The sequence below is a fragment of the Symphodus melops genome (assembly GCF_947650265.1).
Source record: "Symphodus melops genome assembly, chromosome: 8".
NCBI classification, from domain to species: Eukaryota; Metazoa; Chordata; class Actinopteri; order Labriformes; family Labridae; genus Symphodus; species Symphodus melops.
The window spans coordinates 28,759,752-28,786,712 of record NC_136698.1 but is presented as its reverse complement, the minus strand read 5'-3'; the positions used below and the strand labels follow the sequence as shown (position 1 = coordinate 28,786,712).

The following is a 26,961-nucleotide window of genomic DNA, read 5'->3' as shown; positions in this document are numbered from 1 at the left end:
GAGAGTCCCATCGCCTTGGTCGAGTCCCTGAGCCTGTCGGCTAAAGCCGTTCCTGACTGCTATGCCAGCGAGGATCTCCATGGTCTACCAGTTGTTCCTTCCCTGTCGCACCTGGACCTCAAGGAAAAGCAGCGTGCTGATGCAGTAGTTAGAGAGGTCATCCACCAGATGGAGACTGGGGAGACAGTTCCCCCAACGGCAAGACAGGAATTGCCGGACCTTGTGCTGTTGCTGAGGGAGGTGAACCGCCTCGAGCTGCAAGAGGGTATCTTGTACCGAAGGAGGCGAGACGGAGAACAAGTCTCATTCCAACTGGTGTTACCAGAGGAGCTCAGGGCAGTCGTGTTCACAAGCTTGCACGATGACATGGGTCACATGGGCATCGAGCGAACCTTAGACCTTGTGCGCTCCCGGTTTTTCTGGCCTCGCATGGCATCTGACATTGAAACCAAAATCAAGACCTGCAACCGTTGTGTGAGACGCAAGGCACTCCCTGAACGATCAGCACCCCTTGTTAACATCAAGACTACTCGTCCCCTAGAGTTGCTTTGCATGGATTACCTGTCACTTGAACCAGATCAAAGTAATACAAAAGACATTCTTGTCCTCACGGACCATTTTACAAAGTTTGCAATAGCCATTCCCACAGCAAACCAGAAGGCAAAGACAGTAGCAAAATGTCTATGGGAGAACTTCATTGTGTGCTATGGGATACCAGAACGCCTCCACACGGATCAAGGGACCGATTTTGAGTCTAAGTTGATCAGAGAACTTTGCCAACTCGCTGGGATTGTAAAGACCAGAACCACCCCTTACCATCCTCGGGGAAACCCAGTTGAGAGATTCAACCGCACCCTGCTCAACATGCTGGGTACACTGGAGCACAAGCAGAAAGCTAGATGGAAGGACTACGTAAAACCGTTAGTACACGCTTACAACTGTACCCGGAACGATGTCACCGGCTTTACACCATACGAGCTAATGTTCGGCCGTTCACCGCGTCTTCCGGTAGATCTAGCTTTTGGCTTGCCTGTGCAGGAACATCAGTCCACTTCTCATTCCCAGTACGTTGAGAACCTGCGGTCTAGACTTGAAGAAAGTTTCCACCTTGCTTCAAAAAATGCTGTAAAGGCTGGTGAAAGAAATAAAGCCCGCTTTGATCAGAGAGTCACTCCGTCAAGTCTGGAGGAAGGTGATCGAGTTTTGGTGCGCAATGTCAGACTTCGTGGCAAACGCAAGCTTGAAGACAAATGGGAGCGAGATGTGTATGTTGTTTTGAAGCGTGCTGGAGACCTGCCCGTGTACACAGTGCGGCCTGAGAGCAGGGCAGATGGGCCAACTCGTACGCTGCATCGGGATTTACTCCTCCCATGTTCCTTCCTGCCAGCATGTGGCAATCCAGATCCTGTACCAGTTACACCCCCACGTCGTCCTCAAACGTGGAGTCAGAAACCAGCCAGTGTTGATCACACTGAAGACCTGGTTGAGGAGGTGGATGAATGGAATGTGCCTCAAGTCCAGATCCAGCCAGCCACATTCCAGTTCCACAGTTCACCTGTTGAGCCTTCTACTGGATTCAGTTTCCAGCCTTTACCCAGGGCTGCTGTTTCACCTGTGTCCTCTGTGAATCCTGTTCCCGGAACTGTGGAATTACCTGCCGATGGGGAGTCCTCTGCTGAGTCTGAAGCTTCTTTACCTGTGAGAGAAGAGCTTGAGCCTGGTGAATACTTACCTGAACCTGAAAGAACACCTCCTACCTGTGTTCCTGGAACTCTTCCAGTTGAAGAACCAGTGCTCCCTGACCAGGCAGAGACGTCACTTAGCCAAAATGAGCAATTGCTCAGTCCAACCACAGTATCGGTTGAAGCTCCAAACTTACCTGACCCGGTCGTAGAATTGAGTCCTGTCGTCAGACGTTCTGTTCGGCAGCGTCAGCCTCCTAGTCGCCTTCAATATGCGGCATTAGGTAATCCACTTATTTCGGTCGTACAGACATTGTTTCATGGCTGTGTCGATGCTTATAGCAGAGCGCTTAGTACCGCTGCGGCAACTAACCTTAAGCAACCTTGTGTTTATGATGTTTAGCATGCATCAGGAGTTGCATGGTCTAAAGGGGGGAGGGTGTAACCCAGGTGGAAAACCTGCATTTATTTATTCCTTTTATAATGTTGTGCGTTGTACGTCATCACGTCGCGCCGTCACGCCGTCAGGTGACGGACGCGCGCTCCTAATTACAACTAGATACCCAGCTGCGGCTGGCAGCAGGAGGAGCGAGAGGGGCACACGCTGGGAAAGTTGCTGCAGGTACGCATAGTTTAATTCACTTGATATTAACTCAATATCCCAAACTAAAACACCGTAAATATCAAACTATAGGAGCCGACTACCGCCGCCGAGCGTGTGAAACCGAGCCGTGACAGATTGAACCGCGAAATTGGCCAGGTTGATGGCGAGCTAAAGCCTGATCTTGACAAGAGGCCCAAAGATTGTGCTGGAACCCAACCAACTGAACCTCTACTGCTCAGGCCGGGCTGGTAGGAGGCTCTTTTGTGCAGCCACCCTCTTCCTGCTTCTTGGTTTGTCCCCCTCGCAGCTCACCAACGGCCCACAACTCACTTCACTCACTCACTCACTCACATATGGACTTTTCCCTCACTGGACACTCAGTCGTGGGGCCGTTGAGCTGTGGTAGCGCCTACCATACAGGCCAAAACTTTGAACTCTTTTTTTGGGGTATTTTTATGGACCAGCCTCTGTGAGCCATAATTATCAATGTTTACATAACATATTTGTATATACTGTTTTTGACGAATGGCCATTCGATTTCTTGTTTTTGTATTGCTTAATGTTGTTCACAATTCTAATATATATCACTCAAAAGCTAACCTGTGTTCAGTGTTTTCCTCTCCACTCCTAGAGACAAACCTAGCCTTCTGAACCTAGCCCAAATAATAGTCTGCTATCTGTTTGTATTTAAACCTTATTCCTATAATTTAATAGTTAGCATACATGTTACATTTTCATTAAGCTAAAGCTGTAGACTGGCTCTCACTTAACTAATTATTTTTTTCAATAAAATCATCAATTTTTTGTGCAAACAGTTTTTCAAGTATCTTTGAGAATTGTGATATTAAAGATATTGGTCCATAATCAGTGAAGCTGTTTTTGTCTCCTGTTTTGAAAAGTGGAATAATCTTTAATATTTTCATTCTATCTGGAAAAATTCCTGCACGGAAGGAAAGATTGAAAATGTGGTGAAGAGGTTTAATGATGTTGTCTGTTTCACAATAATCAATCCCATCACTATCAGCTGATCTTATGTCACTCTCACACACTTCTCCCACAAACATAGACTTTCATATTTTTTGACCAACATTGTGTTTTTTAATAGATTTTATGATTTTTAATATATATTAGAGGAGCTAGTTGTTTTCTTACACAATATTCAGAGGTTCATTCAAAAATGTTCTATATTCACAAATGTTTGTGGAGCTTAAGTGTCAGCTCTCAGCATGGGCAGCCATTACTCAGCAGCACTGTTTGTAGACTCATCTAAGGCATTGACACAGAAGACACTTTTTGCTTTTACGAAAACGTCACATTTAGGCTTTGATAGAAATAGTTTAAAGTGGTTTCATAAAGACTTTTCTGACAGGCTCCACCTCTCTCAACTTCACAAAGGGAGTTCCCCAAGGTTCACTTCTTACTCCACTGTTGTTCAGCATATATATCAATGACATTAGCATTTCATCATCTTTACACAGACGACACAGTCCTGTATACTTCCTCAAATACTTTTCATGATGCAACTGAAAACCTGCAGGAAGCTTTGAACCTTTGACAAAGTCATCTGCACAAACTGAAACCCTAAACCTGAACTGTGCAAAGACTATGGATGCTATTCTCACATGCAAAGCAAACTGACTGTAATGTTCAAATTCAGTCTTTTAAAGATTCAATCATTGAGCAAGTACAGTATTATAAATGTCTCTGTATCTGGATAGATGAAAACTTTCCTTAAAAAAATACATATTGAAAATCTTTTACCTAAACTGAGACAGCACCAGAGCTTTCTTTTTTAGAAATCAATGTAGCTTCCCTTCTTTTACTAGAGAAAGGATAATTTTCCCATGTTTCCCAAATGTTTTCCCATCAGTTCTTGGTGATGCTGATATAATTTATGGTGCTGCAGCTTTCTGATTCTGTGTTTCGTCTTGTTTTAGTTTTCTGTCCTTAGTGTCCTTCTATGTTGGCTGTAAGTTTGTTTCCTGTTTTATTTGTGTGAATGATTCCTGGTGTTTAGTCTTTAGTGTTTCTAGTCTTGTAAAGTCTTCTCCCCGTGCTTCTGTGTTTTCTTATATCCTTCAGTGTTCATGTTATTAGTGTTGTCTGGTTTCCTGCCTCTCTGAGTTTCCCTCCTGTCTTGATCACCCTGATTGTCCTCACCTGTCTCATTAGTCTCACCTGCGTCTGATCACCCCAGGTCTATTTAGTCTGTGTTCATTCCCTCATGTTGGTGTCTTTTGGAATCTGTTAGTGTGGTCATGTGTGTTCTGAGCCTGTCGTTTCATCTCCCTGGATTCACTTTGTTTCTCCTCATGGTTTTTGGTCTTTTGGATTTTGTTTTTGAGTAAGTTTTGCCTTTTGTTTAATACTGTCATGTTTGGGTTTGTTTGTGTCTCTTCCCCACGTGTGTGTGTTTTGTTTCCCTGTCTGTCATTCCCTCTGTGTCTCTAACTATCAATCAGTGTCCACAGGTGTGGCTCATCCAATCACCGGGTTACTTAAGCTGGCTTCTGCCAGGAGGCCAGCGCCAGATTATTGTTGTTCCATTGTGGTCAGTAGCTCTCTAGTGTTTTCAGTGCTCCAGTGATATTTCTTGTATAATTCCCTGTCGTGTTTATTAACCTCCGTGTTCTCTCTCCTCTTAGTGTTCCCAGTCCTGCGTTCCTGTCCCTGTCTCTGTCGTCGTCTTGTTCGTCTGATCTGGCTTCTTCACGCGTTCCTTGTACACCTCGTGTCACATAGTTTGTTGTTGCACATTTAGAGTCACTTAGATTTTCATGTACACATAGTTGATTGTCACATTTGATAACTTGTACACATTCTTCGAGTCACATAGTTTCATGTTACACATTAGTGTCACTTATATTTCTTGTATTCTTGATCACTCGTGTATAATAAATTGTTCCTTCGTTTTCATTTTCGGTTTCTGTCTTGTGCTCTTGGTTCTACATTATTCTAATCATAACAAATACATTTTTATTTATCTGCATTTGGCTCCTCCTTCCCTGTTTTTCCACCATCGACCGTGACAGCAGCCCTTTAAAGCCCTTCGATGCAGTTTATCACTCTGCTCTCAGGTTCATCTCAGGTGACAGATTTGGTATGTATCATTGTCTTTTAAAAAAACTGACCGTCCTGCACTCAGAATTAGAAGAGATCAACACATGTATTGATTTATTCATAAAGCTCTTTTAAATAAACTCCCTCTATATCTAACTATGCTTTGTTTTAACAGCACTAATACACGCTCTCATTCACGGCCCACCCTGCAGGCTCCAAGAATGCTTTTAGTTACTTTGCACCTGGAAGCTGCTTCAGAGGCATTTTAAGATCAACTCTTTGATAACTTTCATTTCTGATTTGATTGATTTTAATTAGTTTTGCTTTCTTGTCTGTCAATCTGAATTAATCAATCAATCTTTATTTTTATGTTTACATAAAGCAGGTAAAGGACCTTACTGATGGATATATTAAAGAGCTCAGCTTAATCCGTCATAGAAGAACAAACTTCCCTTTAACAGGCAGAAATCTTCAGCAGACCCGGATCATGATGAACATGTGATAAACTGAGCTGGGCTTGAAAATGGGACAAGATGCAGACAGAAGGATAGGATGGGGGGGGGGGGAGTTCAGCTTCATCATTATCCATTCTGTGTCTAGTAGTTCCAGTTTCCTTCCAGAAGAGTGCGCCAAAGTCAAAGTAAAAGAGCGCAAACTCAGAATCAGAAATCATTGTTCCTCAGAGCACAACAAAATTTAAAAAAGAAAAAGTATAAACAAGATGAATACTGAAGAATAAAGTGACTGTAGTGCTGTGATGGATTCAATACAAGACCTGATATCTGACAGAATAAAGTGGAATAGGACATTCAGACCAGAGTAAACATAATCAACAGAATAAATAAATAATGGAGTAGTGCATCAGACCAGGGCTTGTTGGAGTTGTCGGGGTTGTCGGGGTTGTTGGAGTTGTCGGGGTTGTCGGGGTTGTTGGAGTTGTCGGGGTTGTCGGGGTTGTTGGAGTTGTCGGGGTTGTTGGAGTTGTTGGAGTTGTTGGAGTTGTTGGAGTGGTCGGAGTTGTCGGGGTTGTTGGAGTTGTTGGAGTTGTCGGGGTTGTTGGAGTGGTTGGAGTTGTCGGGGTTGTCGGGGTTGTCGGAGTTGTTGGAGTTGTCGGGGTTGTCGGAGTTGTCGGAGTTGTCGGGGTTGTTGGAGTTGTCGGGGTTGTTGGAGTTGTTGGAGTTGTCGGGGTTGTTGGAGTGGTTGGAGTTGTCGGAGTTGTCGGAGTTGTCGGGGTTGTCGGAGTTGTTGGAGTTGTCGGAGTTGTCGGAGTTGTCGGAGTTGTCGGAGTTGTTGGAGTGGTTGGAGTTGTCGGGGTTGTTGGAGTGGTCGGAGTTGTCGGGGTTGTTGGAGTGGTTGGAGTTGTCGGGGTTGTTGGAGTTGTTGGAGTTGTCGGGGTTGTTGGAGTGGTCGGAGTTGTCGGGGTTGTTGGAGTTGTTGGAGTTGTCGGAGTTGTCGGGGTTGTCGGGGTTGTCGGGGTTGTCGGAGTTGTTGGGGTTGTTGGAGTTGTCGGGGTTGTTGGGGTTGTCGGGGTTGTTGGGGTTGTCGGGGTTGTCGGAGTTGTCGGGGTTGTCGGGGTTGTTGGAGTTGTCGGGGTTGTTGGAGTTGTTGGAGTTGTTGGAGTGGTCGGAGTTGTCGGGGTTGTTGGAGTTGTTGGAGTTGTCGGGGTTGTTGGAGTGGTTGGAGTTGTCGGAGTTGTCGGGGTTGTCGGAGTTGTTGGAGTTGTCGGGGTTGTCGGAGTTGTCGGGGTTGTCGGAGTTGTCGGAGTTGTCGGAGTTGTCGGAGTTGTCGGAGTTGTCGGGGTTGTTGGAGTGGTCGGAGTTGTCGGGGTTGTTGGAGTGGTCGGAGTTGTCGGGGTTGTTGGAGTGGTTGGAGTTGTCGGGGTTGTTGGAGTTGTTGGAGTTGTCGGGGTTGTTGGAGTGGTCGGAGTTGTCGGGGTTGTTGGAGTTGTTGGAGTTGTCGGAGTTGTTGGAGTGGTCGGAGTTGTCGGGGTTGTTGGAGTTGTTGGAGTTGTCGGGGTTGTTGGAGTGGTTGGAGTTGTCGGAGTTGTCGGGGTTGTCGGAGTTGTCGGAGTTGTCGGGGTTGTCGGAGTTGTCGGGGTTGTCGGAGTTGTTGGAGTTGTCGGAGTTGTCGGAGTTGTCGGAGTTGTCGGAGTTGTCGGGGTTGTTGGAGTGGTCGGAGTTGTCGGGGTTGTTGGAGTGGTCGGAGTTGTCGGGGTTGTTGGAGTGGTTGGAGTTGTCGGGGTTGTTGGAGTTGTTGGAGTTGTCGGGGTTGTTGGAGTGGTCGGAGTTGTCGGGGTTGTTGGAGTTGTTGGAGTTGTCGGAGTTGTCGGGGTTGTCGGGGTTGTCGGAGTTGTTGGAGTTGTTGGAGTTGTTGGAGTGGTTGGAGTTGTCGGGGTTGTTGGAGTTGTTGGAGTTGTCGGGGTTGTTGGAGTGGTCGGAGTTGTCGGGGTTGTTGGAGTTGTTGGAGTTGTCGGGGTTGTTGGAGTGGTCGGAGTTGTCGGGGTTGTTGGAGTGGTTGGAGTTGTCGGGGTTGTTGGAGTTGTTGGAGTTGTCGGGGTTGTTGGAGTGGTCGGAGTTGTCGGGGTTGTTGGAGTTGTTGGAGTTGTCGGGGTTGTTGGAGTGGTCGGAGTTGTCGGGGTTGTTGGAGTTGTCGGGGTTGTTGGAGTTGTTGGAGTTGTCGGGGTTGTTGGAGTGGTCGGAGTTGTCGGGGTTGTTGGAGTTGTTGGAGTTGTCGGAGTTGTCGGGGTTGTCGGGGTTGTCGGAGTTGTTGGAGTTGTTGGAGTTGTTGGAGTGGTTGGAGTTGTCGGGGTTGTTGGAGTTGTTGGAGTTGTCGGGGTTGTTGGAGTGGTCGGAGTTGTCGGGGTTGTTGGAGTTGTTGGAGTTGTCGGGGTTGTTGGAGTGGTCGGAGTTGTCGGGGTTGTTGGAGTTGTTGGAGTTGTCGGGGTTGTTGGAGTGGTCGGAGTTGTCGGGGTTGTTGGAGTTGTCGGAGTTGTCGGGGTTGTCGGAGTTGTTGGAGTTGTCGGAGTTGTCGGAGTTGTCGGAGTTGTCGGAGTTGTCGGGGTTGTCGGAGTGGTTGGAGTTGTCGGGGTTGTTGGAGTGGTCGGAGTTGTCGGGGTTGTTGGAGTGGTTGGAGTTGTCGGGGTTGTTGGAGTTGTTGGAGTTGTCGGGGTTGTTGGAGTGGTCGGAGTTGTCGGGGTTGTTGGAGTTGTTGGAGTTGTCGGAGTTGTCGGAGTTGTCGGGGTTGTCGGGGTTGTCGGGGTTGTCGGAGTTGTTGGAGTTGTTGGAGTTGTTGGAGTGGTTGGAGTTGTTGGGGTTGTTGGAGTTGTTGGAGTTGTCGGGGTTGTTGGAGTGGTCGGAGTTGTCGGGGTTGTTGGAGTGGTTGGAGTTGTCGGGGTTGTTGGAGTGGTCGGAGTTGTCGGAGTTGTCGGGGTTGTTGGAGTGGTCGGGGTTGTTGGAGTTGTTGGAGTTGTCGGGGTTGTTGGAGTGGTCGGAGTTGTCGGGGTTGTTGGAGTTGTTGGAGTTGTCGGAGTTGTCGGGGTTGTCGGGGTTGTCGGGGTTGTTGGAGTTGTTGGAGTTGTTGGAGTTGTTGGAGTTGTCGGAGTTGTCGGGGTTGTTGGAGTTGTTGGAGTTGTTGGAGTTGTCGGAGTTGTCGGGGTTGTTGGAGTGGTTGGAGTTGGGGGTGTTCAGGGCAACAACAGCTCTTGGGTTGAACAGAACCAGACTCTGCTCCTGTGAACAGAACCAGACCCTGCTCCTGTGAACAGAACCAGACTCTGCTCCTGTGAACAGAACCAGACCCTGCTCCTGTGAACAGAACCAGACTCTGCTCCTGTGAACAGAACCAGACTCTGCTCCTGTGAACAGAACCAGACCCTGCTCCTGTGAACAGAACCAGACCCTGCTCCTGTGAACAGAACCAGTCCTCAGTCTGGAGCTAACATGTTCTTCTGCTATGACATCCTGTATCATCAGACCACACCTTGCAGACAAATAAGGAGGACAGAGTACACACACACACACACACACACACACACACACACACACACACACACACACACACACACACACACACACACACACACACACACACACACCCCGCCCTCCTTTGTTGGGAAAGGGGGGGACTGATATACCAGGAAGGCAGTGGCACTGTGTTTTCTGGAATCGACTGGAGCTCTTCCAGCTCTGTCGCTCGATAAGGTGAAATGGATCATGACTCCGTTTGTCAGCTTAAATGAATCAAAATACTTTGATCAGCGTCGACGGGATCCAAAGATTTGACTGAGATGAAATAAAGATGAAACATGTGACGTGTCTCTGCAGAGGCTGTGTGTTCAGTTAGCTCACTCACACGTGTGCACGTTATGAGTTAGCTGCTTTTACTGTGTGTTATTATACAGGTTAGCTTTGCTATCCTGTAAAGCTGTTTGCAATATGTTGCAGAATCATTGCAGGTATTTTATATTGGTGGCAACATGTTTTGAATGCAATATGTAAGCTTCAGAATAAAGGAGGCTGGTGTTCCTCAGGGGTCAAAGTTGGGCCCAACATGATTTATTCTGTATATAAATGACACATGATACATTTCCACTTGGTGTTGTTTGCTCATGACTACAATATATTTTGTTCAATTCAATTTCAACGTTATTTGTCAGGGTAAATCTGCAATGAAAACATTGATGTCTTTGGCTTGTCCTGAAGGAAACCTGAAAGAATTATCGGAGGAGATAACTTCTGAATTGACAAAATTAAAAATCTGGTTTGCAAAAAAAAGACTATTAAACTTGACATTTTAAAACAGTAGAATGAATAAAAACATAAATCAGATTGATGGTGTTAATATTGAATGAGTTCATGGAGATACGTTTCTTGAGAGTGTTGGAGATGACAATTGAACTGAAAGACATCAAACTATAAACTACTATCTATCTAACTACAATAAACTATCAAAAAGCATTTCTGTATTGAACACAGATAATCACTCTTCATCCTCCTGTTCACGTCTCTGATGATCAGCTGGAGATGCTGGAGCTCCGTCTCTCTGCTGAAGACAACAGGTGAGCAGAAGCTGTGGAGCGTCCGGTCATTTCCTCCTGTTTGTTGAGTCAGTGAGTTCATTTTCTGATTCTGTTTTCTTCCAGGTAAGAAATGATTTATTTCCAGTCCGAGGCAGGTTTTGTTTCATTTATTTGACCTTGGGACAACCCTGAAGTTTAATAGAGTGTTAAGCTTTTCTTTTATTAGTTTCACTTAGTTCAAACATTTTTCTTTTGTATGAACTGTTGTGTTTTACTTTCATGACAGACTGTGTGGAAAGATAGTTTGATAGATTGTCTATGAAAAAATGAAAAAGTGCAATTCAACTTGTTTGTGAAGCGTGCAGACTGAGTTTCCACAGTCACAGCAAATCTTCAAGTCTATGTAGAGTGATCGAGACAGAGGGACGGGATCTGATGCTTTTAACGGTGGTCTGCCTGAATGAACACAAGGTGACAGCTTTTCAAGAAGAGGAGTTGCTTTAATGCATGAAGCCAGAAAAACACTGACTTTCAGGCTCGGCGGCCTCAAGCTGCCCTCCAAGCCCAAAGTCAGGACGGCTTTGTCTTCACGGTCTTTAAAGTGGACATGGCGCTGCTGGTTGCTCTGAAGAGGAGACAACCAAAGCCAGCTCCGTGAAGGTCTCATCCAGACTGTGAGTGAAGGGTTTCTGTCCTTCGCAGAAGCAGGATGAGGTCAACCTGAGGGTCACCTCACAGTCAGCTGTGTTTGGAGCTGATTGGCTCAAACCAGCTCTGGTGTTGACTCATGATAAATAATAATACATTTTATTTAAAGGCACCTTTCAGGACACTCGAGGGCACATTACAGACGAATAAACACAACCGGAGAGAAGAGAGTTACAGATCTCATCTTCAGAGGTCGTGACAGGTTCTCCCTCTCATGTCTGCGTGTTCATTAATCACTTCCTGTGTATTAGCGCCATGTAGTCTCTCTGTACATAATTCAGGGTGCTGGGTAGTTCTGCTGAAACACCTCAGGAGGGGGTTTAGAGCTTCCCTCTCTCTAATATTCCAGGTGAAGGTCACATCAATCAATCAATCAATCAATCAATCAATCAGTTCATAACAGGTGTTATCTGGAGACACTTTACATAAAGCAGGTAAAGGACCTTACTGATGGATATATTAAAGAGCTCAGCTGAATCCATCATAGAAGAACAAACTTCCCTTTAACAGGCAGAAATCTTCAGCAGACCCGGATCATGATGAACAGCCATCTGCTAAACTGTGCTGGACTTGATGCAGAAAGAAGGGTAGGATAGGATGGGGGGGGGGGGTCAAGGCAGGCCATCCTCGTGGGGGGGGGGGGGGGGGGGGGGTTGTTTGGGCAGGCCATCCTCACCAACAGTCCAGAGGAACCTAAGAGAGCTCAGGAGCTCCCAGAAAAAGGAGAGGTTAGAATATAAAGATAGAGACAAGCAGTAATAAGATATGAAAGCTGGGAGAGAGAGAGGGAGAGAGAGATCAGAGATCCTGGTGCCAGTTCCCCCGGTAGTCTAGACCTATAGCAGCAGAACTATGAGCTGGTCCTAAGCCAGCCCTAACTATAAGATTTATCACAAAGAAAAGTTTGAAGTCTATTCTTAAAAGTACCTAGTGTGTCTGCCTCCCGGACCCCGACTGGTAGACGATTCCAAAGGAGCCTGATAACTAAAGGCTCTACCTCCCATAGTACTTTTAGAGACTATAGGCACCACGAGCAGGCCTGCATTCTGGGAACGTCATGTTCTTGATGGATAGTACGGTACAATTAACTCTTTAAGATAGGATGGTGCCTGACCGTTTAGAGCTTTGTAGGTGAGCAGAAGGATTTTAAATTCTATTCTAGATTTTATAGGGAGCCAATGGAGAGAAGCCAATACAGGAGTCATGTGGTCCCTTTTCCTGGTTCTAGTCAGAACACGAGCTGCAGCGTTTTGGACTGCACCACAGGTTTTCTGATATCGGCTTTAGGCTTTCTTTGGCACTCAGCCTCCAGCACATCATGACTCTGAACCCTTGGCCCCCTGCCTGACCCCCCCAGGACCCCCTTACTGTGCGCTCTCCTACAGCTCTGCTAAAGTGACGTCATCATGTAAATACTATGCTCACTCTCTTCTGCACACCTTTAATGTAAACACTGTAACAACTCAACCTGTTCATGTTTGTCTTTAACAACTTCTCAGTCAAATATCTGTTTGATCAGGACTCGGCTGTTTGTCCTGAGGGAATCAGGAAGTATATCAAGAAAGACAACAACAACCACAATACAGTGCAGGCAGCGCTCCATGTGCAGAGGCTATGGCCCCCCAGGTGGGAACCCGGGTTAGTCTGACCTGTGGTTCATTTCCCGCGTGTTGTTCCCCTTTCTATCCACCAAATAAATCTCTAATAAACGATCACCACAGGCAGGACTACATCTTCACCCGCAACTCAAAAACATGACGGACTTGATCCTGCAGAGGAGGAACAGAAAGACCCAGAAGTCTAAATTTATGTTATTCTGTGTTCGTTCTTTGAGCCTAAAATATGAGGAGGTCTACACAGACCCGCTCTCAGCATGTCACCTCCTTTAAGGAAGACCAGATCCACCTAACCCTAACCCTCCTTTAAGGAAGACCAGATCCACCTAACCCTAACCCTCCTTTAAGGAAGACCAGATCCACCTAACCCTCCTTTAAGGAAGACCAGATCCACCTAACCCTCCTTTAAGGAAGACCAGATCCACCTAACCCTCCTTTAAGGAAGACCAGATCCACCTAACCCTCCTTTAAGGAAGACCAGATCCACCTAACCCTCCTTTAAGGAAGACCAGATCCACCTAACCCTAACCCTCCTTTAAGGAAGACCAGATCCACCTAACCCTAACCCTCCTTTAAGGAAGACCAGATCCACCTAACCCTCCTTTAAGGAAGACCAGATCCACCTAACCCTAACCCTCCTTTAAGGAAGACCAGATCCACCTAACCCTAACCCTCCTTTAAGGAAGACCAGATCCACCTAACCCTCCTTTAAGGAAGACCAGATCCACCTAACCCTCCTTTAAGGAAGACCAGATCCACCTAACCCTAACCCTCCTTTAAGGAAGACCAGATCCACCTAACCCTAACCCTCCTTTAAGGAAGACCAGATCCACCTAACCCTAACCCTCCTTTAAGGAAGACCAGATCCACCTAACCCTCCTTTAAGGAAGACCAGATCCACCTAACCCTCCTTTAAGGAAGACCAGATCCACCTAACCCTAACCCTCCTTTAAGGAAGACCAGATCCACCTAACCCTAACCCTCCTTTAAGGAAGACCAGATCCACCTAACCCTCCTTTAAGGAAGACCAGATCCACCTAACCCTAACCCTCCTTTAAGGAAGACCAGATCCACCTAACCCTCCTTTAAGGAAGACCAGATCCACCTAACCCTAACCCTCCTTTAAGGTAGACCAGATCCACCTAACCCTCCTTTAAGGAAGACCAGATCCACCTAACCCTAACCCTCCTTTAAGGTAGACCAGATCCACCTAACCCTAACCCTCCTTTAAGGTAGACCAGATCCACCTAACCCTCCTTTAAGGAAGACCAGATCCACCTAACCCTAACCCTCCTTTAAGGTAGACCAGATCCACCTAACCCTCCTTTAAGGAAGACCAGATCCACCTAACCCTAACCCTCCTTTAAGGAAGACCAGATCCACCTAACCCTAACCCTCCTTTAAGGTAGACCAGATCCACCTAACCCTAACCCTCCTTTAAGGTAGACCAGATCCACCTAACCCTCCTTCAAGGAAGACCAGATCCACCTAACCCTCCTTTAAGGAAGACCAGATCCACCTAACCCTAACCCTCCTTTAAGGTAGACCAGATCCACCTAACCCTCCTTTAAGGAAGACCAGATCCACCTAACCCTAACCCTCCTTTAAGGTAGACCAGATCCACCTAACCCTCCTTTAAGGAAGACCAGATCCACCTAACCCTAACCCTCCTTTAAGGTAGACCAGATCCACCTAACCCTAACCCTCCTTTAAGGAAGACCAGATCCACCTAACCCTAACCCTCCTTTAAGGTAGACCAGATCCACCTAACCCTCCTTTAAGGTAGACCAGATCCACCTAACCCTCCTTTAAGGAAGACCAGATCCACCTAACCCTAACCCTCCTTTAAGGTAGACCAGATCCACCTAACCCTAACCCTCCTTTAAGGAAGACCAGATCCACCTAACCCTAACCCTCCTTTAAGGTAGACCAGATCCACCTAACCCTCCTTTAAGGTAGACCAGATCCACCTAACCCTCCTTTAAGGAAGACCAGATCCACCTAACCCTAACCCTCCTTTAAGGTAGACCAGATCCACCTAACCCTAACCCTCCTTTAAGGTAGACCAGATCCACCTAACCCTTCTTTAAGGAAGACCAGATACACCTAACCCTCCTTTAAGGAAGACCAGATCCACCTAACCCTAACCCTCCTTTAAGGAAGACCAGATCCACCTAACCCTAACCCTCCTTTAAGGAAGACCAGATCCACGACCCACATGAAGAAAGTGACGACTTTCAAAATGAACATCAGTGTTCATAGTTTTTATTTCATTGATAAACTCTTCTCAGAAAGGGCCTACAAGTGTGTCAGTAATGCCTTATTTTGACAACCTCCGAGCAGACTGAGGTCTCAGGCGTCCGCCAAGGGGGGCCAGCACCTCAGTCTGGGTACCAGTGTGCTGCTCTCCCGGCTATACAATTAAAGAGTTATTATTATTATTATTATTATTATTGTGTATGACCTGCAGCTGTGTATAACTGTGTAATTACTGTTTTATTAATCTCTTCATGATATACTGTACATGCACTAAGCACATACACTCGGCTCGCGAGCATCAAGCGGCAGTGCGCGTGACGACAGCGGCGGAAACATTTTTTCGTTTTCAAAATGGCACCGTCTGAATCAGGAAGTGGAGAAAACAGCTGAGAAGAATAAGTTGGATAAAATTCATAATTTCTGAAAGACTTTGAGGCGGATCTTCGCCCTGAAACGGCCCGAACCCCCCGGGTTTAATCTGAGGACGACTTTTAATGGTGAGTGTTGATCGGAGGTTAAAAAACGAGCGACACTTCGGCTTTTCCCGGAGAACGAGATGCCTCTCCTAGGAGCGTTCGATTTACTCCACGGGCCGTGCAGGTGCTATAGCGGCTGTCTTGAATTAAATGTTGTCAGGGGTCGTAGGAGGCTCACATTAACTGAGTTTGAAGAGGAGATGAATGTTGAGAGAATGGCGGCAGATTAAAATAGATGGAAAGGTTTGTTTTTGATGTTTCGCAACTCCTACGTCACCGCGTAGCCGACGTAAGGCCGGCTGCTAACAGAGCGAGTTAGCTGCTTACATGATCGCGGTGTAGCAGCAGGCAAACCATTTAACGTTACATTAAAACACTATTATGGGATGTTTGATTCACTGATTCCAAGTTTAACATGGCGTCAGATTAATTGGCTCAGATTTCCTTTATACAGGCGAGCAGCGACGTTTTTCTGTTAGCCATCAACTCGCTGTGAACAAAACGAACGTACCCATAAGCTATGCTAACACAGCTAGCTCAATTAGCCGTCCAAACAAGGCTTAAATGTTACCATTTACCACCGGATGTTGCTATGAATCGTCACAAAGTCATAATCCATCGACACACCGACGTGGATACGTCTTTAATGATTCGAAGTCATCGCCATGTTTATTGTTATTAATCGTTTGTCGTTGGAGAAGCTAACAGGAGCTAACAGGAGCTGTGACTGGCTCCTTTGTGTTCTCTCTTCACATTTTCTTCTCCTAAAGGAACATTTCTGCTCTTTTCTCTGTCGATTTAAGTAATATTCATCAAACAGTCTGTGAGAGACGTCTATCTATCTATCTATCTATCTATCTATCTATCTATCTATCTATCTATCTATCTATCTATCTATCTATCTATCTATCTATCTATCTATCTATCTATCTTCAGCTGTAATGTTTGTAAAATCAGGTCTTATAAACTTTATTCAGCAGTAATGTTTGTAAAGTCAGGTCTTATAAACTTTATTCAGCTGTAATGTTTGTAAAGTCAGGTCTTATAAACTTTATTCAGCAGTAATGTTTGTAAAGTCAGGTCTTATAAACGTTATTCAGCAGTAATGTTTGTAAAGTCAGGTCTTATAAACGTTATTCAGCAGTAATGTTTGTAAAGTCAGGTCTTATAAACTTTATTCAGCAGTAATGTTTGTAAAATCAGGTCTTATAAACTTTATTCAGCAGTAATGTTTGTAAAGTCAGGTCTTATAAACTTTATTCAGCTGTAATGTTTGTAAAGTCAGGTCTTATAAACTTTATTCAGCAGTAATGTTTGTAAAGTCAGGTCTTATAAACGTTATTCAGCAGTAATGTTTGTAAAGTCAGGTCTTATAAACGTTATTCAGCAGTAATGTTTGTAAAATCAGGTCTTATAAACGTTATTCAGCAGTAATGTTTGTAAAGTCAGGTCTTATAAACTTTATTCAGCAGTAATGTTTGTAAAGTCAGGTCTTATAAACTTTATTCAGCAGTAATGTTTGTAAAGTCAGGTCTTATAAACGTTATTCAGCAGTAATGTTTGTAAAGTCAGGTCTTATAAACTTTATTCAGCAGTAATGTTTGTAAAGTCAGGTCTTATAAACTTTATTCAGCTGTAATGTTTGTAAAATCAGGTCTTATAAACTTTATTCAGCAGTAATGTTTGTAAAGTCAGGTCTTATAAACTTTATTCAGCAGTAATGTTTGTAAAGTCAGGTCTTATAAACGTTATTCAGCAGTAATGTTTGTAAAGTCAGGTCTTATAAACTTTATTCAGCAGTAATGTTTGTAAAGTCAGGTCTTATAAACTTTATTCAGCAGTAATGTTTGTAAAGTCAGGTCTTATAAACTTTATTCAGCAGTAATGTTTGTAAAGTCAGGTCTTATAAACGTTATTCAGCAGTAATGTTTGTAAAGTCAGGTCTTATAAACGTTATTCAGCAGTAATGTTTGTAAAGTCAGGTCTTATAAACGTTATTCAGCAGTAATGTTTGTAAAATCAGGTCTTATAAACTTTATTCAGCAGTAATGTTTGTAAAGTCAGGTCTTATAAACTTTATTCAGCAGTAATGTTTGTAAAATCAGGTCTTATAAACTTTATTCAGCAGTAATGTTTGTAAAGTCAGGTCTTATAAACTATTCAGCAGTAATGTTTGTAAAGTCAGGTCTTATAAACGTTATTCAGCAGTAATGTTTGTAAAGTCAGGTCTTATAAACTTTATTCAGCAGTAATGTTTGTAAAGTCAGGTCTTATAAACTTTATTCAGCAGTAATGTTTGTAAAATCAGGTCTTATAAACGTTATTCAGCAGTAATGTTTGTAAAGTCAGGTCTTATAAACTTTATTCAGCAGTAATGTTTGTAAAATCAGGTCTTATAAACTTTATTCAGCAGTAATGTTTGTAAAATCAGGTCTTATAAACGTTATTCAGCAGTAATGTTTGTAAAGTCAGGTCTTATAAACGTTATTCAGCAGTAATGTTTGTAAAGTCAGGTCTTATAAACTTTATTCAGCAGTAATGTTTGTAAAATCAGGTCTTATAAACTTTATTCAGCAGTAATGTTTGTAAAATCAGGTCTTATAAACGTTATTCAGCAGTAATGTTTGTAAAATCAGGTCTTATAAACGATATTCAGCAGTAATGTTTGTAAAGTCAGGTCTTATAAACGTTATTCAGCAGTAATGTTTGTAAAGTCAGGTCTTATAAACTTTATTCAGCAGTAATGTTTGTAAGTTCAGACAGAAATGTCTTGAAACTTGGTGCTGGCTTTTCATAAAAACAGGAAGCAGCCACAGCTGTCAGGATTTTCAAATTAAGAGTTTTAGACTGAAGAGTTGTTCTTTTAATCACAGAAGGAGCTGTCTGAATGTAGTCATGGAGACCATATGGATACTACGGCGTACTTGTAGCCGTCCTGCTGCGACATGAACCTTAAGTCCCATTTCCACTGAGCGGTCCGGCTCGGTTCGTCTCGGTACAGCACAGTTTGTGGCATTTCCATAGACTAAAGATTCCCAAATAACCGATCCGTACCGTCCCACTTTTTGGGACCCTTCCATTGGGGGGCCAAGAATGTGGAGCCGACCTGAAAAGGTGGAGCTAAACACTGCAGTCCTCTGATTGGTTGAAAGAATCGTTACTTCCCGTGTTACATCGGCAAACAAAACTCTGCCGTGTTTAAAGCATTGAGTGTAACACAGCTGATTGTTTGTGTGTGTATTTGTCCTCGCCGCACACAGCCTCCTCTGAAACAAAGCTGGATTGAGTTCTTGTAATAAAGAGTCACATGACAGTAAGGCTTAACGATTTTTGGAAAAGGTTGAAGTGTGATTTTTCTGGCAGAAATTGCGATTTCGATTTGTATCACGATTTTCTTCTAATCAAGCTTGTGCAATGTTCTCGATGTAACATTTACAAACATCATACCAGTTAAGATTTTAAATGCCAGAAAACTAAATTAAGACTGAAAAGTGAAGTTAAGAATTAATTTTAAATGTATTTATTATGAAGAAACACACAGACTGTGTGATGTTCTTGTTTTTAGTGTCAGTTTGACAGAAATCTGGTCTGAAGTGTTGATATATATTTTGGGCCTTTGGGGTTGCCGTAGGTGACTTAGCTCACAGAAGTTATGCAACAAGAGAAGCTAACAATATTTCCTTCTAGCCATACGGCTGAAACATTTTCCTGTGAGCGTCATTTCATGTCCTTGCATTGTTTCTTTTGAGTATGTTTAATAAAGTTACAACATGAGATAACAACAATTGATACATTTGCGATGCTAACCGCTAGCATTCCTATTCAAATTCTCATAGACGTTAGCATTAAGCTAGCGGACTTTTCGGTTGTTTAGCATATTATGAGATGAATAACTTCTGTTTTGATGTCTGTTTAGTTTTACAGCTTCCTTTATTAACGACCGGACACAGAAACTTCGGTTTCTATATTGGATGAAAACTGTGAGCTATCTGTTGAGCTGTGTATCAGGCTAAAGAAGTCACGCGCACACGCAGGGGCAGAATGAACAGCTCCTGGGTCAGTCGGGAGAAGCTAGGCCAAAAACCGCGGCTTTGACGATCACGTGATTTTCTGATTTCGATCAGAAAACGATAAATCGTTCAGCCTTACATGACAGTGACAGAGGAGATGAACTGATGGATGTCTCCAGCGTAGGTTTTATTTGTGTAGCGTTTTTCTCCTTTGTTGAATTTATTAGTTAGCGGTTAGCTGTTAGCGGTTAGCTGCTATCATATGACGCTATTTACATAGCGGCTATTGTCATCTGGCTTACACGCCGCCTACCAAATAGGGCACGGGTGGCTGTGGAAACACAAACGGGATCGGGCTTAATCGAACCAAACCGTACCAAACTGTACCGATCCGTACCGGTCTGCTGTGTGGAAACGGGGCTTACGGTTCTCCTCCTTGATCTTTACAAGCCGTGTTACCGGAGGATTCCTCTACAGGGAGCAGCACTTTAATCAGAGCGCGTCAAACACTGAAGACTAGTCGAGAGTCCAGATTAATACGCTGTGATGTTTAACAAACTTCTTGTTGTTCTTGATTGTCAGGGCTTCAGATGTTTTATTTGAAAAAGTTAAATATCCTTCCAATGAGCTTCAAGTCTTCACAGACCTCTTCATCCACTTCAAGTTAGCTCGTCCTTTGTTTGTCCCGCTGCCACTTTGGAGAAGAGGGGAAGTCTGAGCGTCTTTGTTTTGCTTTTCCAAGGTTTTCCTTTTTTTCCAACATTAAACATGTGAACAGAAGCAGGGTGTTTACTGCTTGTGATGCTCCAGACATCAAGAGAAACGAAACCAGGAGACGGAGAGGTCAGCAGGTCGTGGGCTGAATGTTGAGTGTGTAAAATGTGTGTGCAGCCTGCAGCCCAGGCTGTCACGCCTCATGGTAGAGCTTTGGCATATTACATCACCATGGCGACTGGCCGTTTCTCGCACTCTGTGATGTCATTCTTCTCTTGTTGACGATTCTGTTTGTTGACTGTGAAGTGACTGACGTGCTCGCTTCTTACCGGGTCAGTGGCCTCGATGTCTTTTGCTGTTGTCCCCGTGCACTCCGTCTCAGTCCAAATATAGTAATACACTCAGCGGTCAGGCTGTTTGATTGTGAAGCAGAATCCCCCAAACTTCTGTTTGTTGTCAGCGCCTTTAACCCGGCCCAGTGCCGGAGCGTGTGCTCTCTGATTGATGAGGAAGAAGACGGTTGGTAATTAAAGGAAGCACGCTGTCAGCAGCTCGTCCTTCAGTGACTCTTCGCTTGCATGGTTGGTGCTGAACAGCTCGCTCTTCTAACTTCACATTGACAGACTGCAGGGTCACGCTCCAGCTGTGTGTTGATGGCCTACAGGAAGTGGAGGATGAACACTGAGGACGTAGGGCTGCGTTACCTCATGAAGCAGGACGGGCATTTAAAGAATGACTCTTTGTTATTAACCCTTGGATGTATATTCTGTGTGGTGATGTTTGTGTCTGAGATACGACAGAGCTTTATTTTCCCTTCTTCTGTGCTGGCTCGTTCTCCACCCCTCCCCAGTTGGTGCCAGTGATAAATCTCATTTATGGCCCGTGGGCTGATTTGAGTGAGAGTGAAAAATGTGTAGTGGAGGAGGGGAATCGGGCCGAGGTAATACATTTGATTTAGTCCCTGCTTTCCCAGAATGTGGCCTTCATTAGATAATAGTTCATGTATTAAACATGGAGACAGTTGTTGGGAATATGTGCTCGTGGTCTCTCTCCTCGCTGTGACTAGAAACAAGCGTCTTGAACCCCGGCCTGTGTCCACTCTCTCTCCGGATGTGTCCAAGGCCACGCAGCGCTGTGTGAGACGCAGGAGACCCACGGCTGGATGTTTTCATTGTTAGAAATGGGACCACGTGGATGGAAGACTTGTTTACTTGTCTGTCTGCGTTTGTATTGATTTCACCACGGCTTCATCGGTGAAGTCAAACGCCTTTCAGCATGCAGCGGGAGCTCCACATACACACAGACAAACCTGCACACACACAGCCGCCCGGACACACTGGACTGGTTCATGTTAGATCATGGTTAATGAACACAGAGCTGTTCCCTTCATGGACCTCCAGGAAGTTTATCCAACAGTATTTCAGTGAGGGAATCAGGAGTGTGCAGGTCGGCCTGCAGACTCAGTTTCAGAGAAGAAGAAAGCGTAATGAGAGCTGGTGGTTTTCATGTTTGTAGTTCAGTGGGCTGTGATGATCAGAGCCCCTCCCTCAGCCCGCAGCTTCTCCTCAGGTGTTCAGGTTACTGTGACGAGGACGAAGGAGGAGGCACACCATCTTAACTATGTTTGACGGGCCGCACTGACTGAAGGGGGTCACATGATGTCCCCGCCATGGTCTTACTGGGGCCAGGCGGCATGGCTCAGTCTGACTGGACTTGGATCAGGACCTGGTGTGGTTGCTAGAGAGGTGCCCGGTGCCCCCCCCCCCCCCCGGTTTCAGGAGCAGCCTGTCTCTCTCAGAGAGGGCGGATCAGAGTCCCCTCAGGGTTTATAAAACAGGAAGGTTCTGAGCAGTTCTTCTTCATGATGGGCTTTTACGTGTTCTGGGTCTTCAGCAGTCAGTGATTCTCTGTTTCCACTGCGTGCTGAATGATGGCGTGCTGAATGATGGCGTGCTGAATGATGGCGTGCTGAATGATGGCGATGATGATGATGTGTTCACTGTTAAAAGTCTTTTACAAACATCATTCTGAGTAAATATTTGTTTTCTAAAGAACAGTCAGAGAGGACCTGTTTGTCAGAGTCTCTCCAGTTTCATCTGGACTCTGTTAGTCCTGCATTTGGCGTCTGCACCGCGGTCCGCCACGTTTTCAAACGACCTCACAGAAATGGTTGAATAAGACAGTCATGTTCGTCTCGAAGAATGAGCGACTTTTTGATCCAGTAGATGTCGCCCTTAAGCTCCAAAACAGACTGCTGTTAGGCCACGCCCCCTCCATACTGAAGCCTCCGCCCTCCTCCAGCGACATGCCTCCAACCCCCCTCTACTCACGCTCACATGTGGCGGACAAAATGATCCTTATCTCGAGCTGTTTCACCTCTGACCTGCATTGTTACATTAGCATGCTAATGTTAGCGTCCCGTCCATGTAAACACAGCTCTGACAACAACACAGCCAGCGGGACTCCAGCTGTGTGTGTGTGTGTGTGTGTGTGTGTGTGTGTGTGTGTGTGTGTGTGTGTGTGTGTGTGTGTGTGTGTGTGTGTGTGTGTGTGTGTGTGTGTGTGTGTGTGTGTGTGTGTGTGTGTGTGTGTGTGTGTGTGTGTGTGTGTGTACCGCGTCAGAGTCAGACCAGTCATGATCACTTCTTATGGAGAGACTTTTGAAGTTCTGAGAGGCGAGCTCACTCCAGGTTCTGTTTGAGGATCAGAGACCAGAAGGATCCGGTTTGCAGTGTGAACGGTCTCTGCAGTCCTTCAGTCAACGTCACCACATGTGACTCCTCTGTGCTTCTGATCCACTCTCTGAAGATCCACGGAGGGGAAGCAGCTGACTGGGGGTCAGACTGGGTGAATAAAGGGTTAACCCATGGCCAGAGAGGAAACCAGCGGGCCATAATGAATGAAAAGAGAAAGAGGGATAGAGGTGGGAATGAGGAAGTAGGAGATATCAGTGAGAGGAAATCAAGCTGCTAATGTGAGAGAGGGAAAGACACATGGTCAGCATGTTTACACCAACCTGTCTCTTCCTGTATTTACTTCATCATCACACTCAAGCTGCTGAACCTTCAACAGGCTTCATGAGCGTTTCATCAACTTCTATTGATCTCAGAGGAAATCAAAGGAAGAGCAGCTCCACATGTAACATGTAATATAACAACATGTAACATGTAATATAACAACATGTAATATGTAATATAACAACATGTCACATGTAATATAACAACATGTAACATGTAATATAACAACATGTAACATGTAATATAACAACATGTAACATGTAATATAACAACATGTAATATGTAATATAACAACATGTCACATGTAATATAACAACATGTAACATGTAATATAACAACATGTAACATGTAATATAACAACATGTGACATGTTGTTATATTACATGTCACATGTAATATAACAACATGTCACATGTAATATAACAACATGTAACATGTAATATAACAACATGTAACATGTAATATAACAACATGTCACATGTAATATAACAACATGTAACATGTAATATAACAACATGTAACATGTAATATAACAACATGTAACATGTAATATAACAACATGTGACATGTTGTTATATTACATGTCACATGTAATATAACAACATGTCACATGTAATATAACAACATGTAACATGTAATATAACAACATGTAATATGTAATATAACAACATGTCACATGTAATATAACAACATGTAACATGTAATATAACAACATGTAACATGTAATATAACAACATGTGACATGTTGTTATATTACATGTCACATGTAATATAACAACATGTCACATGTAATATAACAACATGTAACATGTAATATAACAACATGTAACATGTAATATAACAACATGTCACATGTAATATAACAACATGTAACATGTAATATAACAACATGTAACATGTAATATAACAACATGTAACATGTAATATAACAACATGTGACATGTTGTTATATTACATGTCACATGTAATATAACAACATGTCACATGTAATATAACAACATGTAACATGTAATATAACAACATGTAACATGTAATATAACAACATGTCACATGTAATATAACAACATGTAACATGTAATACAACAACATGTAACATGTAATACAACAACATGTAACATGTAATATAACAACATGTAACATGTAATATAACAACATGTAATATGTAATATAACAACATGTAACATGTAATACAACAACATGTAACATGTAATACAACAACATGTAACATGTAATATAACAACATGTAACATGTAATATAACAACATGTCACATGTAATATAACAACATGTAACATGTAATATAACAACATGTAATATGTAATATAACAACATGTAACATGTAATATAACAACATGTAACATGTAATACAACAACATGTAATATGTAATATAACAACATGTAACATGTAATACAACATGTAACATGTAATATAACAACATGTAACATGTAATACAACAACATGTAACATGTAATACAACAACATGTAATATGTAATATAACAACATGTAACATGTAATACAACAACATGTAACATGTAATACAACAACATGTAACATGTAATACAACAACATGTAACATGTAATATAACAACATGTAACATGTAATATAACAACATGTAATATGTAATACCTCTTCAGGAGAGAGTCTGAATGGAAGTGCTGTTTGAACAGAGGTGTGTGTGTGTGTGTGTGTGTGACCAGAAGAAGCCTTGTGTGTTGAAATAAACACCTTATTAATAATGTAGGAAGTTTTGAAGGCCCTGGGAAGTAACGTGTTCCTTTCTGAATATTTCATAACGGTGGATAATGTATCATAACCAGCTAACTGCCCCCCTGCTGAGCACTGCTAACCTGATTACTGAGGAGGATCTACCTCATGTTACACCTTTACTGCACCCAGCTTCCAGGCCCTTCTCCTTGCAGAGACACACTGACTGGATCAGGACTCTGTCACACACACACACACACACACACACACACACACACTCAGAGCAGGCTGGTGGTTCTCCTCGTGAGCACTAATCGTGACTGAGCAGCTTAATGAAGTCACACTTCCCTGGATGATCTCCATGTGCTCTGGCCTCGCTCATATCCACCAAAGGCCACCAACATGTCCTCCTTCCTCCCACAGTGTTTCACCTCCTGGCGAGCTGATGTGGGGCGCCGTAACCTCCACGGGCCGCGCTGCAGACACACACAGAGAGAAGTGTTTCTGTTTACTCTCTGCATGTTGGCTTGTTTCACTTCCTGTAGACTGAACCATTTACTGCCCAACAAGTGGCCTAATCCCTTCAGACCCCCCACAGAGAGGGAGATGCAGGGGGGTTAAAAACACAGAAACCTTTGAAGTCATGAACAGCTTGAATAGATTACACTGATGTCTGATGTACTTTGAACATACATTTTATTAAAGCTTCATGAATAAACTGGTTTCTCTGGGACACAGCCAGCTCTTTGTCTTCCTTATCTTTAGTTTTCATTCCCACACCTCCAACCCTTCCTTTAGCTCCTCCCTCTTCCTCTCTCCGTGGTTTGGAGTAGCAGCGCCTGTTTTTCAGTAATGACGGGCCTTACAGGAAGCAGATCTTACAGTGATCAGTATCGATCATCCTCAGGCGCTTGCTGTGAGGGTTGGTGCTTTGGGAACAGGGGACAGCAGAGACCTGATGCTGTCTGTTGCTAGGAGACGGTAAGCGGCATGGTAGTGGTGGCGAGCTGGCTGCAGGAGGTTGAGTGACAGGTGGTGAGTCTCTGGTGGTAGGCTGAGGATGAAGAAGATTATCAGCGGAGGTTCAGTGTGCCTTTAGTTCTGCAGGAGAGATCTTTTTATGTTTGAATCCACTAAATGGTACTTTGATGATGTCACATGACAAACGGGTAATAAGTTGTCCATCAATCAGCTTCCTCTGCATCATAAAGCAGAGCTGTGTGTTCATAGTGTTAAACAGGTGTTGAGTTTACTCATGTTATTCTATCAGTCTTATTCCATCTCGTCACGTTAGCAGAGCTCGAAGGTTTTACCTTTATTTTTAGACACTCTACGTCTCCGCGCTGCCTCTCCGCGCTGCCTCTCCGCGCTGCATCTCCATGCTGCCTCTCCATGCTGCCTCTCCGTGCTGCCTCTCCATGCTGCCTCTCCGCGCTGCCTCTCCGTGCTGCCTCTCCATGCTGCCTCTCCGCGCTGCCTCTCCATGCTGCCTCTCCGCGCTGCCTCTCCATGCTGCCTCTCCGCGCTGCCTCTCCGCGCTGCATCTCCACGCTGCCTCTCCGCGCTGCCTCTCCGCGCTGCATCTCCATGCTGCCTCTCCATGCTGCCTCTCCGCGCTGCCTCTCCATGCTGCCTCTCCGCGCTGCCTCTCCGCGCTGCATCTCCACGCTGCCTCTCCGCGCTGCCTCTCCGCGCTGCCTCTCCATGCTGCCTCTCCGCGCTGCCTCTCCGCGCTGCATCTCCATGCTGCCTCTCCGCGCTGCATCTCCATGCTGCCTCTCCATGCTGCCTCTCCATGCTGCCTCTCCGTGCTGCCTCTCCGTGCTGCCTCTCCGCGCTGCCTCTCCGCGCTGCCTCTCCGCGCTGCATCTCCACGCTGCCTCTCCGTGCTGCCTCTCCGCGCTGTATTGTCTCCACACTGCCTCTCCGCGCTGCATCTCCGCGCTGTATTGTCTCCACACTGCCTCTCCGCGCTGCGTTGTCTCCGCGCTGCGTTGTCTCCGCGCTGCGTTGTCTCCATGCTGCGTTGTCTCCGCGCTGCGTTGTCTCCGCGCTGCGTTGTCTCCGCGCTGCGTTGTCTCCATGCTGCGTT

At 44.7% G+C, this 26,961-nt stretch overlaps 1 protein-coding gene across 3 annotated transcripts in view; it reads left to right on the top strand.

Annotated features, from left to right (window-relative positions):
• Positions 1 to 15,258: 15,258 nt before the first annotated feature.
• Positions 15,259 to 26,961, top strand: part of sbno2b (strawberry notch homolog 2b) — a 54,606-nt gene continuing 42,903 nt past the window's right edge. For 2 of the 3 annotated variants that reach the window (XM_079349747.1, XM_079349745.1), the window contains exon 1: positions 15,259 to 15,443. The gene's annotated coding sequence lies outside the window, so the exon portion shown is untranslated. Of the gene's footprint in view, positions 15,444 to 15,463; positions 15,666 to 26,961 lie in introns of those variants that run through there. The other variant, XM_079349746.1, reaches the window with a different exon arrangement.